Source organism: Mus caroli, chromosome X, assembly GCF_900094665.2.
Source record: "Mus caroli chromosome X, CAROLI_EIJ_v1.1, whole genome shotgun sequence".
Classification (NCBI taxonomy): domain Eukaryota; kingdom Metazoa; phylum Chordata; class Mammalia; order Rodentia; family Muridae; genus Mus; species Mus caroli.
This window is the reverse complement of record NC_034589.1, coordinates 29,861,044-29,878,058: the sequence shown is the minus strand read 5'-3', so window position 1 is coordinate 29,878,058 and position 17,015 is coordinate 29,861,044. Positions and strand designations below refer to the sequence as shown.

Below are 17,015 nucleotides of genomic sequence, written 5' to 3'. Positions count from 1 at the left end.
CATCGCAGAGTTAGGGAGTCTTGGTGCCTGGTCCCTGGAAGTTTCCCAGCATACAGGGTCTAAGCTCCTGTACTGGATACTGGACAAGAAGAAAATAAACCCACAACCAGTGGGTGTTCTCCTAGGTTCTTGCTGACTTTTTGATGGGGAAGATCTGGTCAAGAGAGTGGCTAGTTCTCAGCTATGACGGTGGGTAAGTCTCTCCGTGATACTTTTTTTTTCTCTTGTAAAAAATGTGTATGTGTGCACAAGTGTGTGGAGGCTACAGGCCAACATCGGGTGTCTTCTTGATTGCTTTGTTCCTTATTTTGTGAGACTCTCACTTATTTTGTGGGTCTCTCACTGAACCTGAAACTCACCAATTGCCTAGCTAGCCTGGCTGAACAGCAAGGTCCAGAAAGCCACACAGTAACACCACCTCTGGCCTAATTCCCATTCCCTTTGCAATGGGAATTGCAAACTCACCCTACCACATTCCAACTTTTACACCCTTGCTACAGATCTGAGCTGGGTCCTCATGCTTGCATCCCCCCACCTCCCCCAGTCTTGGCTCTCTCTCTCTCTCTCTCTCTCTCTCTCTCTCTCTCTCTCTCTCTTTTTTTTTTTTTTTTTTTTTTTTTTCTTTTTCGAGACAGGGTTTCTCTGTGTAGCCCTGGCTGTCCTGGAACTCACTTTGTAGACAGGGTTGGTCTTAAACTCAGAAATATGCTGCTTGTGGACGTTGTACATCGTGGTGCGCACTAGGCTCCGCACCACGATGTACAACGTCCACAAGCAGATCTGCCTGCCTCTGCCTTTGCTGGGATTAAAGGCCTGTAGCACTGTGCTGTGTGTGTGTGTGTGTGTGTGTGTGTAGTGGGTGGGTGGGTGTTGGTGGTGTCTGCAGTCTCTAAATCACATAATTAGGCAGTGGGGTGGGTGGTGAGTAAACTGGACAAAACCTTGAGCTTGTTAGAACCTTGCAATGGAATTAACTTTGGCCCTTGCTTGGCTGTACAGGAGGGGCGGGGTTACTTTAATGCTTGCTCGGGAGAAGGCGATTGGCCCTGGGAAATCCAAGGGGCGGGTCTAGTCGGTGGTTGCCATTGGTTCTGCCGGCAAGTCAAGGGATGGCAGCGAAGGGGGCGGAGCTCTCGAGGGGAGTCAATTGGTCCGCAGGAGCCCACCAACGGAAAGGAGCGTGCAGGCGTGCAAACCTGCACCCTGTAGCCCCCAGCCAGGAGGCAGGAGGCAGCCACCTGGAAGCTCACGGGGCCTGCAGCGGGGCGAGGAGCGCTCGGGGCGTTGGCACAAGCGCGCGCGCCTGCGTCGCCTTCTCGGATGCGGCGAGGACGACTCTGTGTCGCGACCTGAGCCATTCAACAGCTGGCCTCGCCCGCGGCAGTGGCAGAGAGCGACCAGGAGGGTTGATCGTTGACACTGCGGCGGCTGGAGGGAGGCGGCGGCGGCAGGAGCGGTGGGCCGTACCGCTACCCCAGCGGAGCCAAGCGTGAAGGTACAGCGGCTGCGGAGGCGCCCGATAACCGCCCCCCCCCCCCTTCTGAGAATCGACCAGGCGGCTGCGTCCTTCTGCGTCCCGGTTGGCCGGCCGCCCTGGCCTACCGGAGTCTTGGGTGCCTGGGAGGCAGGGCCGCGCTGGACCCTGAGTGAGGACTTGGGAGGGGTTTTGGAGAGAACCCAGGTAGCCAGGCCTGCTCTAGTTGGAAACCAGGTTTTCTAGAGATGCCCCTAGGCTTTCCCCCTTGGATCCATTCGGCTGCTCTCTTGGGTCTTGGTGCCGCACTAGGGGGCGCTGTGGTCGCTGCTGCAGCTGAGGTCACTGGAAGCTTTTCCTTAGGGTGTACTAGATTGCTTAGGAAAGCTGAAGGATGCCCTCCTCCCTGCTGTATGCAAAAGCCAAGGGCTCTGGTTCTCAATCTGCTTCAGTGGCATTCATTCCAGTTAACCACTACCCAGGGTCCGTTGCCTCTGCCCACTGATGACCACCAAGGGCCTTGTGAGGTTCCTACCGTGGATGGAATTAAACTGCTTCTAATTTGACCCAAGAAAGCAGGGTGAAGCCTTTGGAATGCATAGTCTTGAGCTTTGAGTAGATGGGCAGAAGTATCAGGGAAGAAAGCAAGTTGGGTAGCCTCATGTCTTGGATACTGCTGTCTCTGAGCATGTTGGTCACTGGGACTAGTACCATTTTTACATTTAACACCTGCTTATTGTGAATTTGAAACCAGTCACTACCTGACCACTTTTGAATGCCACTAACTCTAAACATGTGTTGATTGGAACCCTGGGACTCTGAATTGCAGTATGGAGACTATCTGGGTCTTTTTATTTCCCACAGGGTTTCAAAGATGGTACCCATTTTACCTGATGTTCTTCCTGTCTCAGATCTAACTTTGAAACCTCATACTGTTGAAATACTGTAAGATTGTGAAGTATAATTGATAGGGATGCCTTTTCAATTGTGAAAATGTAGTGGGGATCTCTCAAATTCAGTTTTTTAAAAGAAAATTTTAAAAAGCATGTGTGATTCTGGTAGCCACATATTTCTTTCTTTCTTTTTTTCTTTTTCTATTTCTTTCTTTCTTTTTTTTTTTTTTTGGTTTGGTTTTTGGAGACAGGGTTTGTCTGTATAGCCCTGGCTGTCCTGGAACTCACCAGGCTGGCCTTGAACTCAGAAATCCACCTGCCTCTGTCTCCCAAGTGCTGGGACTAAAGGCGTGCACCATCACGCCCGGCTGGTAGCCGCATATTTCTGTGTTCTGTTTTTTATTCCTGTGTGGGGAGTGTATCCTCTCAAAAGGATGGAGTAACTTGAAGCATGGGGTAACTTCCATGAAAGTGTTTTTTACTTCAGTTCTTGTAAAGCACACGGAAAAGTGGAATGAGCCTCCAGGCATTGGTGCCCAGGGAATACCAGCTGCTATACCCGTCAGAGGATGGCTGGGGCTGACTTGAAGAGGAAGTATAAGGTAGAGAGTAGGGCATGCAGAAACCATCTTCTGCAGTAGGTAGTCTCGAGGTCTCCCATTTATTCTTAACCAAATATCACACAAGAAAAGTGTGGCTCATTGGTCTATTTTTCATATCATACTCAGATAAAGTGTAGCCTTTTACTGGATCCATGTGTCATCAAAGAATGGTGAGGCTTGTTGATGGTGTGTGTGTGTGTGTGTGTACACGTTAGAGAGAGAGAGAGAGAGAGAGAGAGAGAGAGAGAGAGAGAGAGAGAAGAAGAAGAAGAAGAAGAAGAAGAAGAAGAAGAAGAAGAAGAAGCAGAAGAAGAAGAAGAAGAAGCTCTTTGCTGTTAAGGATAGCTATGCCTTTTATTTTCCCAGCATGCAGCCCTGCTTTTGTCAGAGAAAGGAACTTACGGTTTTTTTCAGGATGTAAAAGAAATCTTACTTTAATTATAATTATAGAATCCTTTTAAAGAAATAATATTTTATTTTTCTGTTGTTTGGTTTGTTTGTTTTTTGGTTTTTCGAGACAGGGTTTCTCTATATATCTCTGGCTGTCCTGGAACTCACTCTGTAGACCAGACTGGCCTTGAACTCAGAAATCCTCCCGCCTCTGACTCCCAAGTGCTGGGATTAAAGCTCGGCGAAATAGTATTTTATTAATCCTTTGAGAATTTCATACCATGCATATGAAGCCTTTTAATCATATTTACCCCATTATTCCTCCTAATTCTTCTCAGACTCCCAACACCATGTTCTCTTAAAAAAATAACCCATAGAGTCAATTTGTGCTGCTTAGATAATCATGGCTTGGGGACCATCCACTGCAGCATGCAGGACCCTTAACAAAAACTGACTCTTCCTTCCTCAGAAGACATTAACTATGAGTAGTTGAGAGAAGACATTAACTATGAGTAGTTGAGAGAAGACATTAACTATGAGTAGTTGAGAGAAGACATTAACTATGAGTAGTTGAGAGAAGANTAGTTGAGAGAAGACATTAACTATGAGTAGTTGAGAGAAGACATTAACTATGAGTAGTTGAGAGAAGACATTAACTATGAGTAGTTGAGAGAAGAGTTTTATTGGTAGTGGTAGTTTAAGAATTCAGATCCAATCTCCATTCAGGTCTACAGATTTTTTTTTCCAGCATATTCCTGGCTTTTTAAGAAGCTTAAAAGCTTAGTTGCAGTTGGAGGCAGGTCACAGTTGAAGTCAACATGGACTACATGGACTATAGGGAGCATTTCTCAGAAGAGACAGTATAAGGACTGGGACATATTAAGGAAGTCCAGTGAAAATTGAGTAGTAGTAGCAATAATAACAATATAATAATAATAATAATAATTCAATGCTTATTTGGGGCTAAGTATTTGCTCATTTCATGTGATTCTTCAAAAAAAAAGCACACATACAATCAGAGAGAGAGAGAGAGAGAGAGAGAGAGAGAGAGAGAGAGAGAGAGCATGCTAGCTAATGATTATTATTATTCTAGCACTCAGGTAGAGACAGAAGGATTAAAGTCCTTCTTGGTAGATTGGAGGCTAGTTGAGCTGCATGAGACCCTGTCTTAAGTACACATAAAAGATAAGAAACAGGAAATCCTCTGTAAGATAAGTACTGGTCACTATTAGGGGTTGAGTATCTCAAATCCAAAAATCAGAAATCTAAAACACTCCAAAATTTGGAGCCTTTTGAATACTGTCGTGGTACCACAGGTGGAAAAGTCCACATATGTCCTCATGTGCTGGGCTGCTGTAAAGGAAGCTGCATTAACAATATTGTATAAAATTACCTTGAGGCTATGCATACAACACGCATGGGAAACATGAACAAGCTCTGTGTTTCTATCTGCATTTCACCCTCAAGATATCCCAGCACTCGGGAGGCAGAGGCAGGTGGATTTCTAAGTTCGAGGCCAGCCTGGTCTACAAAGTGAGTTCCAGGACAGCCAGGGCTATACAGACAAACCCTGTCTCCAAAAACAAAAAACAAACCAAAACAAAAAGATATCTTCTTCTATAGAGACAGTTGTGAGCTCAAACATTTTGGACAAGGGATATTCCATGTGGATCTTCTACAGTTCAAACAGGTAACAGACCCAAGAAAATCCCCTAGCTACTTGATGGCATTTCAAACCAGAACTACTTGAACTTGAACGCATTTTGGTTGTTGATTTTTTTTTCCTGCCACTATAAAGGTTCCATGAAGAAGACTTTGAAGTAAAGTTTGTATGAGTGGGCATATTTGATGAGGGGAATCTTCATCTTTGGAAGACCTCAAAGAAGTCTGGATCAACTAGAATGGGGATATGAGCATAGAGATATGATACCCATTAGGGGGGCTGAGGTGGGGAGGGTCTTGTTTTTAGTGCCTTAAGGAGAATTTGTGGTTTGGTGTAATAAATTGAGCCTGCTGAGAAGTTACTTATCTTGAGTGTGTACATGTACGCATGTCACAGTAAATGTGTGGAGCCCAGAGGACAACCTCAGTTATCTGTCCTCACCTCTACCTTGTTTGAGATCAGGTCTTTTTGTTGTTCCATCCTTGGCATGCCAGGCTAGCTAGCCTGAGAGCTTCCAGGTTTATCTCACTGCAAGTACACTGAAATTACTGACGTGCTGCCACACCCAGCATCGCGTGGGCTCTGGAGCTCCGTCACTCGGGTCCTCACACTTGCATGGCAAATGCTTTCTCTATTCACCGAGCCATATCTTCAGTCTGGCATATTCATAATCTCTAAGCAAGAAACAATATGACAGAAGTAAAAATTGTGTGACTTCCCTGGGTCCCTGGGCCTATGTCTCTTTCCTCTTTTTTTTTTCCTGAGGATCTTGTTCAGGAGTGAGTGTACTTAATTATTGTTTTTGATCTCTCTAAACCCCTAGGGAGTACCAAATGCATGCAACTGAGTAGATTCTTGGGTCTACTGTATAGGAAAAGGAAGCTAGGTGCTTTGTGAGAAAACCTGCCCCTAATGAGTAGGCTTTAGCCTATATGATTTGATTTCTGTTTTGTTTTATGTTTGAGACAGGGTGTTGACATGTAGACCAGGCTAGGTTTGAATTCACAGAGATCCATCTGCCTCTGACTTTCAGTGTTGGGATTTAGGGTGTAAGTTACCATGCTCGGCAGCCTATACTACTTGGAAAAGCAACTGACTTGGTGGAGGGAAGGTCAGCACTGAAAAACTGATGATCTCAGTAAAAACCAAGACCTTTAGCTTATCTTGGAAGTCTCAAAGGCCTGGGTGATCTCACACACACAAGAATGAGCTTCACAGAGTGAACCCCTTCAGCTGGGGCAGTAGCTTCTCTTGTTCAGTCTCTGCATTTCCTTTCTCATGGCCCTGGAGTCTCTGGACACTCGTCCGAGGGAACCAAGCCCTACCTAGAAGATTCCAATTCAAGATTACCCTCTTGCCTCACTGTGCAATCAGGAACTTGCCAGCCGACTTCCCATAGCACTATCCATGTGGAATGAACATAGGCCCAGCTTGCTGGCAGGCGGCATATTTCATCATGGAAGAGCTGCCTGCCAGGAACTGAGCATCATCCCCAGGCAGCTTCTTTTCTCGGGCCTGGGACTGAAAGCCTGTTCTATTCTGACACATTCTGTTGAATCTTTATTCTTTTCTTAGACACTAGTTTTCTCTGTGCTGCATACTGAATGAATATAGGATCTAGGTCAAAATGTAAAAAAAACAAAACAAAACAAAACACATTTTCAGGGTAAAATACAGGAAAAAAAACAATTAAAAATGTCATGCTAGTTTGGAGGGGGGAATGATGTAATTATATTATAATCACCCCCCAAAAGAACCAAAATATTTTAAAGAATAGCATGCTCAAATTATTAACCTAGAAATCTCTGAAAGCATTTAAGTCTTTTGTGTGTGTATGATATTTGCATATGTTCATGTGTGTGAGAGGAGAGTACATGCATGCCACACCACAGCACATATGTGGCAGTCCGAAGACAGCCTTGGGTATCAGTCCTCAGCTTCTACCTTGTTTTAGGACAGTCTCATGTTATTGAGTATTGCATTTGTCAGACTAGCTGTTCCTTGAGCTTTTGAGGAGTCTCTTGCCTCTATCTCCCATCTCACCACAGGAATATTGGAGTTGTAGAAACACAGTACTGTGTCCAGGTATACATGGGTTATGGGGATCTGAACTCATATCCTTGCACTTGTGTGCTTTACCCATGGAACCATCTTCCTAGACCCATACCACACTCTGTGTTCTAGCTAGGTATAAGCCATTTCTGTGTTAGCATTGAACAACATTATACAAGTCTGTCCAGGAACTGCAGGGCATTTAACATTAGTGGCCCCTGCTTACCAAATAGTGATGACTTGTATACTATAGTACAACTGTTATGTCAAGTAAAATTGCTCTCCTGCACATACCATTGCTCTTGAAGGGAACAATAGTGGCACATTTAAAACCTACAAAGAACATTCTCAAACCATCTAGCATTTCATGTGGAGAAATGTTAATAGCATCATTGCTAATCTGTGGTGCAAAGTGTTCTAGTCCTCTTGTGGTGTTTTCTGCATCAGGTTCCAGTTACTCACCCTAATTTCTGTCTCTTTTTGACTCAATTCTTCGAGGGTGAGCTCATTATAACATACCACTCCAGCTCCCAATGTCTAACGGGGTAGGTGATTGGTAGGTACACCTGATTTACTCTCATTGTTCATTAGTGTTAATAGCTCTAGTCTAAAAAGGCATGTTAGCCTGCATTGTTGTTGCACATTGGCCTTGAGATGCTGGTGTGGGATTCTAAATACAGAAGTAACATCTTTGGAAAGAAGCTGTCAGGCAAAGTCGCTGTTTAACTTAGCTTTGGCCCTATTGAGTTTCTCCTGCCTTCCAGCTGTTTTAGGCTCTGGGGTAATACTGATGAAGCAGGCATACATTCCATGCTCTTATGACACTTGAGAGGATGAAGGAAAGGGACTCTGAATACAAGTTGATAACGATGCATTGTGATTAGGTGGCTTTGATGTTATAAGAACAGTGCTCTTTTAACTGTTCAGGAATAGCATCTCTGAGGAGGAGACCAGGCATTTGAGTCAAATCAGAAAAGCAAAGGAGCCAGGCAAGTCATAAGCACTGTGCCTAATGTCTTGTGTCCAGTAAAGAAGCTAAGGGACTGGGGTGGAGAGGAAGCTCAGGGGGACAAGGAGGTGGAAGGCATCGACAGAAGCAGGCAGAAGGCACATTTCGAAGGTAAGAAGTTTAGATTTCCTTTAAGGCATGGTTGGAAGCCACTGGAGGGTTTTGAGCAGATATCTAACATGATCCGGTTTAGGGTATTTTAAGTCAGACATGGTGGCACACACATCTGGTTCCAGTTACTCGTCCTAATTTCTGTCTCTTTTTGACTCAGTTCTTCGAGGGTGAGCTCATTACAACACACCACTCCGGCTCCCAATGTGTCTAAGGGAGTAGGGGATTGGTAGGCACATCTGAATTACTCCCATTGTTCATTCATCCCGACACTCAGGAGGCATTCCTGTGAGCAGAAGGGTTGCTGTGAGTTTGAGCCTGGGTTATACTATGAATTTTAGGCCAGCCTTGGCTATGGTATACATGCCTGTCTCAAAAAAAATGTGAAAATTTTTGTTTTAAATCATGTTGGCACTTATCTAGGGTAAGGATAGAAGAAGAAAGGCTAGTTAGGAAGCTTCCAGAATGATTCAGGTCAGGGTGGTAGAAGATCAGGCCTAGGAGGGAGCAACAAATGGGCAATGGGTTTAGAATATATACTCAAGGTGAAGGGATTGAAATGGAGACGGCGAGAGGGCTAGCTAACTCCTATGTTTTCAGCTGATGCCCTGGGTGGAGGTGCCTAGACTTAGGGAAATGAAAATTATTGGGTGGGAAGGAGCCGGTGTGAAGTGGAGGGCAGGATTGGGGGATGGGAATTAGGCGTTCGGGTGCTCTTGTTTTGCTGAGATGCCAAGGAAAAGTTTCACTGGAGACAATGAATAGGCAGTTGAATATGCATCTTAGGTTGGCAGAGCTTGAGCCCACATAAAATTAAATGCAAATTAAAGGTGCTTTGGGGTGTCAAAATATACTAGCATAGACATCACACCTAAAATGATAATGATCCAGCGTGAGCAGGGCTGTAAAGGAGTCAGGCATGGGGATTCTGCCGATGGCCTGATTCTTTGCCTTAATGTTCCAGGAGACCAATTTGACAATAGGTAAGGAGCTGGACACGATTATTCCTGACCTTTGACATAGCATAGTTTGAAGAAACAATCTTTAAAAGCTCTGCACAGAGCTTTTCATGCTAAGTGTACATTCTAATAATAATAGTCTAATAGTCTTTTAAAAGGGGTAGTGTGTCCTTTTAGGAAAAGAAATGGAGCCAGGCATAATGGCTCTGGCCTGAAATCCCAAGAGTTTATGAGGGTGAGGCAGAAGGATGGTGAGCTTAAGATCAGCTGTGTTGCATAGTGAATTCCAGGCTAACCAGGGCTACATAGGGAGACTCTATCGGGGAAAAGAAATGCACACACACAAATCCCTAAAGGGAAGGAATAGCTAACCATTCTAGTTTCATTCTGTTGCTGTGATAAAACACTACGACAGACAGCAACTTAGAGGAGGAAAGCGTTTATTTGGCTTCTACTTCCAGGTCACAATGTATTATTGAGAGAAGCTAAGGCAGGATCCCATGGCAGGAATGTGAAATGGAAACCATAAATGAATATTACTTGCTAACTCACAAGCTCATGCCTTCTCACACAACACAAGCCCTATTGCCTAGGGATGGTGCTGCCTGCAGTGGGCTGGGGCTCCTTGCATCAATTAGTAATCAAGACAAACCCCCGAGTGAGTGTGAGTATAATGCAGGCAACTCCTCAATTAAGGTTTTCCTCTCAAATGACTCTAGGTTATATAGCAAGTTGACAGTCAAAGATAATTAGGATACTAACCAAAGTTATAGTAACCCCCATAGAGAATCTCCTTCTATATAATTTTCACACATCAATATCTGCAATTGTTAATCAAGCAGGTGTAAATCTTGGAGAGTGGCAATGTGTGGCAATGTGTAGGTACAACTGTATAAATCTTACAAGCTGTCCATGGTAAACATGATAAATGTGTTATTTATGTGTAAATCACTTCTTTCACTTTTGACTTTGTCCCTGTTTCTCTCTGACAGTGTCCCTTGCTTAGGATGCCACAGCACAGTGCTCGCCATGAAGAGTTCCCATGAATCGTGGCCTCTGTGATATTTTCTTCTTTGACACATTTTCTGCATAAGGTATTGGGTAATATATCCTATTCCATGAGACTTGGATTTGAATAAGTTCACTTTGGGGTTTTAGAAAGGTTGGGAGACAAGCGCTCAGAAACCCATTGAGTCCACTCTGTCGTAAAGGTGGCCTTTCCCCTGTAGGTGGCGACTGGTAGACAGGAATTTTGCTGGTAATTTTCAGACCGAAGCTACAAGCTGCAAAGCACTGGCAATGTTGTGATAAGCATTTCCCACGAATAATACTCAGATTATTCAAGGAGTGAAGCAAGAGCCTGGCAGATACTCAGCCACATTCCTTTAAATCCGTGTTGGCCTTTTTTTTCCTTCCCTATGTGAATTAATGAAAGTAGTAGGTCTACAGCATCATGGTAAATTAATCCAAGATAGACAGCAGCTTTCTTGGCTGGAGGTGTTGAGAAAAGGTGTTTCCCAATAAAGTGCTAAAGATGGGGAAAAAAACGACTAAAGGACTTGTCAGACAGGTCTTCCAGCTGCTTTGTACATATAGTTTTTAACCAGCTGCCTTCCTTGCTATCATGGGTTCACAGATTACAACAAGGTAGCATGCAGAGTCATGTAAACACTTAGTTTGTTTGCTTATTTATTTGTTTATTGGTTGTTTGTTGAGATATACTGTCATGTATCCCAGGCTGGCCTCAAATGGCCTTAGATTCCCTATATATTCAAGGGTGAACTTGAACTTCTGGCCTTCCTGTCTCTATCTCCTGAATGCTGGGATTCCATATCCATGTCTGCCATGCGTGGTTTATGTGGTTCTGGGGATGGGACTTTGTGCATAAAGAAAATTAATTTGCACGGAGATAAATTAATGAGTCTGTTTTTCTCCTTTCCTGGGTTCCCTCCCTTTCCATGCCCTCCTATTCTCTTTTGTTTGGGTTTTGGTTTTGAGTCAGAATCTTGTTATATATCCTATGCTGGCCTTGAACTAGTGATCCTTTTGTGTCCATCTCCTGATCACTGGGATAACAAGCCATGTGCCACCAGTCCTCGTCAGTTTTCTTCATTTAACAATTATGACTCTCCACACTGAACTCTGCCTTACAGTTGAGTTGGAGTAGTGGTAGAGAAGATTTTCTCTTAGTATTTCATTGCTGCCAATCTGTCATGCCTGAATGCCTATAGGGTCTCTAAAATCCCCTTTTTTTCTGTCCAGAGGGCCTCAGGGTCTTATATGAGTTCTTTCAGACCATCAGAATCTGGGAATTTCACAAAAGGTCATAAATTGGCTATTATTGCAAAGCTGAGTGCTGCTTAGTTTAATGATGTGATTTTGATGTTATTCAAAGATCTGAGCACATGGTCAGTGTTGGTTTTTGAAATGATGTTTAGGTTAGTGATGTGCCCAGATATGTGAGCATCTTCACTGAAGAGCTCTGGAATATTTGTATTTGAGCAAGACTTACTGGAGAGTCTGTATTTGCCAGATTGGCCATTTGGCTAGGTTGGTTGACCCACATAAATGTTGGCTGCCCTGCTGACTTCCAAAATGTGTTGGTAGAATTTTATATGTCTTAGATGCTTTCAAAACGATAACATTAAGGTTCCAAAGCCTGGAGAAGAAAGAAAGGCAGCAAAGGGCTGCTTTCAGAGGGGACTTGAGTTTTGTCTACTGTCCCAATTCTTTTCCTGTTGTTACTTTTTTGCATGTCCTTCATTCAGAAGTCCTTGCTAATATTCTGACTGCAAATGCCCAATAGTGAGAAAAAAAACTGATGGTTTCTGATGGGTACTTTTCCTATGACAAATTGTTTTTAATCTTTCAAAGCTAATTTCACTAAATCAATTAATCAATACACGAAGTAGCTGATGAATTTCTCTACTCTGTCCTGAAATGAGAGAGTGACTTTGGATGTCAACTCTGCAAGAATTTGTTGAGTTGGCCTTGCTATTTACAAACCTGTTTTGGGCTGTGAACATCTCTAGTCTGTTTCCTTCTCCCTAAGTTCTGATTCTGCTTTTATGTAGTCAGCTTTGCTACTAGGTAGAGAAGCAGGCAAGAGCAGATGGTGGAAGGGTAGACAGGCTGGATGAGTGAAGGAAGCAGCCATGGTTCCTAGGAATCTCCCAGAGACTTTTTAACATTGGAAGCATGTTGTGTACAATAGTCCAAGAAAACCCTAGACACACGATACTGGTAAAGCCAGCTGGAGTGATGCACACCTTTAATGCCAGCACTTGGGAGGCAGAGGCAGGCTGATGGCCTTGTGTTTGAGGCTAGCCTCGTCTATATTAACAAATTCTAGGACAACCAGGACTATGTGGGAAAACCCTGATTCAAAAAACCCAAACCAAACCAACCAACCAGCAACAACAACAGGATACTGCTAGAGTGCATGCTGGGTAAGCACTGTACAGCAACCATACTTTTTAAACTATATGGGCCATTGAGAAAATCACTTCATTCTAATTAGCCCACAAATAACGATATTGCACAGCCGGTTTACGTTCGTGCCCTGACTTTGTTCAGTGATGGACTGGACATGTCAGCCAAACACACCCTTTCCTCCCCAAGTTGTTTATGGTCAGTGATTTATCAGAGCAGCAAGAAAGCAAACTAGAACAGATATTAGCACCAGGAGTGGCGTTGGTTTCATTATGAACCTTACCAGAACCTTACCAAAATAGTCTCTGGACTATTTTGTTAGAGGATTAAAGACGATTTGGGCACTTTAAACTGAAAAAAACAGTATACTCAGAGCTTAATGGGCTGTTTTACTGGGAGCTTAGAAGATAGGGACATGCAAACATGGGACATGGAGGCTTGGATTGTGAAGTTCCAGATAGAAGCAAAGACTCTATTGAGGGCATTTGTGTTATATTTTGGATTAAGAATCTGTGATTGTTGGTCAGCTGAGGCTGAAGAGTCAGTATGATTAACAAGTGAACAGCATCACTAAGGTGAAACCTTGTGTTTCACAGAGACAATGAGTGTGAATCAGCTGGGGCTGAAGAATCAGTTGTGGGTAATAAGAAATGAGTACACTCAAGGTGAAATCTTCTGGGAAGTATTTTCTCACAGTCAGAACACAAAAGCTGTGAATCAGAGGAGCCACATTGGCATCTCAAGCCAACAGATGAACTTGTCAGCATGTAATGGTCACCTATGTGGTTCTGATTTGAAAGGATGAATGGGGTCATGGAGAGCAGCTGAGGCTTGGTGTCTTGTGGCAGGTTTGGAGTTGCCCCAAAAAGGTTCTGAGAGGCCATTGGTGAAGGTGAAGCCTCAGCGGAGACCCCAGGATATTCGAGATTTCAGGATTGTGGGATATCCTCCAAGGACAGTGGAACATATTGTAAGACCCCCGAAGCTGGGCCTCTGCTCAAGTGCCGGGATGAGCTGGTCAGCACCCCAATGACTCGAGAGAAAACTACACCTGATGCAAACTGCAAGAGGTTTTATTATCAGCTAGCTGAGGACGAACTCCTTCCGCCTTGCAGGACAGGGGAGTTCAACTCCGAGTGGTGACAGTAGGGGGCTTTTAACAGCTAGCTGAGGAATTGGGAGGAGTTGGGAGGAGAGTTCTTCTCTCCCGGGTGTCCTTGGTGAAATTTACAAGGCAGGAGTGGGGAGTGAGTTCTTTCTGAATTTTTATCTCAGTGTCCTCGGCACAGGAAGGCAGGCATCTATGGTTGTAGATACAAAAAGGCTTTTTGCTGGCTATAGAGAACAAAGAGCTTCTTTCTGGCTGTATTTTTAGAGATCAGGGAAAACAAGCTTGGGGAACGTCCAGGGGCTTTACCTTCTAGGGAGAAACGCTCCAAGTCGGGGTCTCACAGTATGAAGCGGAGTGTGTCTAAACCTATCAGTCAAAGTGTGTGTTAACAGAGCTGAAGTGAGGTTATCTAAGCCCTTTGAAGCCCAGAAGATGGAGTTCCAGATGTCAGCCATTAGCTACTCTGTGGCTTTGGTCTTGCTTAAGTATGATTACTCTGATGCACTGGTTCTTCCTTTATGGAGTAAGTTCTTAACTTGTCTTTAATTTTACGAGAGCCCACCGAAAAGAGGCCTTGAACTTTTAAAGCATCTGGTTTTTTTTTTTTTTTAAATGCTAGAGGACTTTTAAAGTTGTACTGTGTTTTATCTTAAGGTATTAACATGAGGTCTTGGAGACAAGCATGAGGATGTGGTTTATACTAGGCTCTTAAACCTTTTGAGTAAATTGGTCTATGAGCATGACAGTGATTGATGAAAAGGATGAGACCAGTGGCAATTCATTCTACTGCCACTGCCAAATGAAGCAAGGTTTCTTGTGTCTGTTCAGCCCATGATTTCTTTTTAAATTTAACTTCTGTATTTTAAAAGGTAAATCATCAAATCCACCTTCATTCTCCATGCATTTCCCCTCTTATTTCTTCCCCCAAATCTCCCACCAATATTTCTTTCCAACTTCATGTGGTTTTTTTTTTCTTTCATAAACTAACCTAGTCTCCTCAGTGCTGCCGGTATGTGCATGGGTATGGGACCACCTTTTGAATAGGCTCTCAGGGGTCACATCTCTTCAGGAAAGTGACTCGACATCTCCTAGAAACTATCAACTTCTATTGGCTCCTCAGCTAAAGGAGGTAATGATGGCTTACTGACCACCTTCCCATTCCACGCTGGGCATTTGTCTGGCTTGTGCAGCTTTTCTGTGTGCTATCACAACAGCTGTGAGTTCATGTGTGCAATAGAGCTGTCGTGTACAGAAAATATGGTTTCACTGCAGACATTCACTACAGCTAGCTCTTACAGTTTCCATTCATCTTCCACAATGATTTCAGAGCCTTGGGAGGAGGGGGTATGATATAGTTTTACCATCTAGAGCAGAATACACTAGTCTCTTCCTTGCATATTAACTCTCTGCATTAATCACCATCAATTGCAAAGAGAAGCGTCTTTGGTGAGGGTTGAGAGGCACACTAATCTATTGGATATAAAGATAAGAATTTAGGAGGCAGTTTATTACTATGTTGATTTAGGAAACATTAGTAAGTTCTCCCAAGTACTGTGATCTACCCAGCTACAGTTTCTTGGCTCAGTTAACAGTAACAAGCATGGATTTTAGCTTACTGAGCCAACCGTAAATGCAATTGGCAAGTGGTCAGTTAACCGTTGAATGTTCAGAAGCACGTCCTGCTTAAACACAAAATTGGAAGGCAAATTTGGCTTTTACAGTCAGTTTTATGTCATAGCCTAATAACTTCTTGATTTCAGAAATTCCACTTGTACCTGTATTTTGGTTAATATATAACAAACTCTATCTCTCCAGGACAGCCTGGTCTACAGAGCAAGTTTCAGGGAAGCTAGAACTACATTAAAAAAATTGTTTCAAAAAAATGGGGGGTGCAGGGGCTGGAGAGATGGCTCAGAGGTTAAGAGCACTGGCTGCTCTTCCAGAGGTCCTGAGCTCAATTTCCATTAACCACATGGTGGCTCACAAGTATCTGTAATGAGATCTGGTGCCCTCTTCTGCCATATAAGTGTACATGCAGGCAGAACACTTTATATATAATAAATCTTTTTTTTAAAACTCATATAAAATAGAGATTATTTTTAAAAAGCAAGGACCATGTGAAGAGAAAGCTAAAAACGTTTATAGACCTATTTTTAAGAGTGAAGTAGGGTTCTCTAACAGATTTAATTAAATAAGGATTATCGCATTGACTTTGGAACCGGGAAAGTATTCTGATTTTGAAGAAAGCACTTGCTAGTGTATTAATATATAATTTTTTAAAGAAATACATATTCTTAAACAGGTTGTGAATTTGCAGAGAGCTGAGTGATTGCCAAAGGCAGGAGGATTACAAAAAGGCACAAGAAAATTTGTGAAAATAATGGTTATTTCCACTATCATGATCATGGCGATGGTTTTTCTGAAAGTGTATATACATGTGTCAAGACTTATTAAAAACATTTGTTCAAGCCAGGTGGTGGTGGCGCACGCCTTTAATCCCAGCACTTGGGAGGCAGAGGCAGGCGAATTTCTGAGTTCAAGGCCAGCCTGGTCTACAGAGTGAGTTCCAGGACAGTCAGGGCTACACAGAGAAACCCTGTCTCGAAAAACAAAAAACAAACAAACAAACAAACAAAACCAAAACATTTGTTCAGTTTATGTTATAAAATGGATAATATTATACATCAATCATGTCTCTATCAAGCAGTCTTTATGTCTTCCTGGTACTGGGGATAGAACCCAGGGCCACTGGCATGCTAGACAAAGCTTTCTACCACTGTGCCACACTCCCAACCCAAATCAATAAAGCAGTGTTCTAAAAATCACCTGCACAACCTGTGATATAGCTAGTAGTACAGTTGCCATGTGACCCTTTGTTTCTAAGAATTTCATTCCAATCTCCCAGGCTTCAGTCATGACTCATATAACCTTCAATTCTGGAATCAGATGCTAGTGATGACACATAGAGGGCTGCATTGGGGGTAGAAAGGGGACTGTTGTATTAATTTTCCTAGACAAGTTTGTATCTGCAGTTGGCGATTGCTTCTAGGTATCTGCTCTGTGAGAGGCTGCTTCTCTAACATGTAAGAGGTTCTGGATTCCATTTCTAGCACAACTGAATGAATGAACAAATAATAAGTGGATAAAATATGCAAGGCAAAAAAGGGGAAATTATTCTTCTCTACTTCCAATCCACTTTCTAGAGGAAGTATTGTTAACAATGTGATGTATATATGTCTTAGTCAGGGTTTCTATTCCTGCACAAACATCATGACCAAGAAGCAAGTTGGGGAGGAAAGGGTTTATTCGGCTTACACTT

The 17,015-nt window shown here is 43.2% G+C and overlaps 1 protein-coding gene across 2 annotated transcripts in view; it reads left to right on the top strand.

Moving 5' to 3' along the window:
• The first annotated feature begins 1,126 nt into the window (after positions 1 to 1,126).
• Positions 1,127 to 17,015, top strand: part of LOC110286758 (A-kinase anchor protein 17B) — a 39,249-nt gene continuing 23,360 nt past the window's right edge. Inside the window, exons 1-2 of one of the 2 annotated variants that reach the window (XM_021153335.1) lie at positions 1,127 to 1,495; positions 10,146 to 10,247. The gene's annotated coding sequence lies outside the window, so the exon portion shown is untranslated. Of the gene's footprint in view, positions 1,496 to 10,145; positions 10,248 to 14,783; positions 14,826 to 17,015 lie in introns of those variants that run through there. The other variant, XM_029473530.1, reaches the window with a different exon arrangement.